The sequence below is a fragment of the Amblyomma maculatum genome, chromosome 1 (genome assembly GCF_055883805.1).
Source record: "Amblyomma maculatum isolate TAMU_Amacu chromosome 1, ASM5588380v1, whole genome shotgun sequence".
NCBI lineage: Eukaryota > Metazoa > Arthropoda > Arachnida > Ixodida > Ixodidae > Amblyomma > Amblyomma maculatum.
In genome coordinates this window covers 417,620,520-417,621,850 of record NC_139344.1, presented here as the reverse complement: position 1 = coordinate 417,621,850, position 1,331 = coordinate 417,620,520, and the positions used below count along the sequence as shown (strand labels likewise).

The window sequence follows — 1,331 nt, the reverse complement described above, 5'->3', positions numbered from 1 at the left end:
TAATTTCATTCCTCTTGTATAAAAGTCGGCTCCCCTATAACTTCTGGGCACAAAACATTGAAATTGCATCTCCATTCTCATTTTTTTTTTTTTTCAGCTATGTGATTTCAAACCATTTAGGCTCAATGGGTATGCCATTTGAGATAATTTGGTGAACCATTTGGTCTTCATGGGTGACCAATTATTTCTAATTGGGAGCACCAATTCATATCAAATGGTCAGGCCCAATGGGTGGCGATAAACACAATTGGTTTTTGACCAATTCATTTCAATTGGGAAATTCCCAATTGGACCCATTGAATTTTTTTGACTGGGGGTCGTCTTCGTCTTCCGGAAGGGCTTCCTTGAAGGGTACTGGCTCAATCTGACATCCTATCTTGCCTAGGGCGGATTGAGCCAGTACAAGGAAGCCCTTCCGGAACCAGTAGCAGGCCCGTGCATTTTCTTTTGTTTCTTTCTACACTTTCTACAGCCACAACAACAACCACCAGTGGCAGGCTAGCCCCACCTACCAGTCACGTGCAGCTTTCGCTCTTCAAGCCATGCTTAACCCCCCCCCCCCCCCACCCCCCACCCCCACCCCCCCCCGTCCAATCTTTTTTTTTTTTTTTTTTTGCCTAGTTTCGCCCGGCTCCGATTTACGGCCTTGAAACCAGATCATAGTCAAACCAAGAACACCTAATTTATTGGAAAGGAAAGGCGCAGTAGCAGTTGAACCGTACAGAAGCGCACCGCAAATGAAGAAAGACGCGGGAGGGAAAATAACAAAGAGCAGTAGCGAAGGAATTAATTTCGACCACCTGGGGATCTTTAACGTTAGATGCATTTGCGTTTCACCCCCACTAAACGCATATAGGCAACGTGACCGTGCTTCTAGAAAGGCTGCTGAAACGTCTACGCAGCGACAGGCGATTGCCAACCAAAAGCACTGAGCAGATCCGTTCGACGTGCTCTAGAAAATTCTCTGCAATCACCTACGAAAGCATAATGAAAAAAACAAAAACAAAGACAAAAAAAAAAAAAAAACATGCGTCGGCCGGGAATCGAACCCGGGTCAACTGCTTGGAAGGCAGCTATGCTAACCACTATACCACCGACGCCTTCGGGACGGCCATTTCTACAGTCCAATATAACAGTTAATGGCAAACTGCGGCACTGGTATCACTAAGCCGCAGAAATAAGCTGCTGGTATTTTCCACATTCACCTGCTTTCGTGAAGATAGTATACTGGTGTACTCGTGGAGGCGAGCACACCAGTATCTAGGGCGCCTACACGTTTCGCTGCGGCTCCGGCGCCGCGGCGTAACACACCAAAGGTTTTGGTCACGGTG

General features: G+C 47.0%; 1 non-coding gene across 1 annotated transcript; it reads right to left on the bottom strand.

Annotated features, from left to right (window-relative positions):
- Positions 1-1,028: 1,028 nt before the first annotated feature.
- Positions 1,029-1,100, bottom strand: TRNAG-UCC (transfer RNA glycine (anticodon UCC)). The gene has a single exon. It is a non-coding gene; the product is annotated as a tRNA-Gly (tRNA).
- Positions 1,101-1,331: the final 231 nt, after the last annotated feature.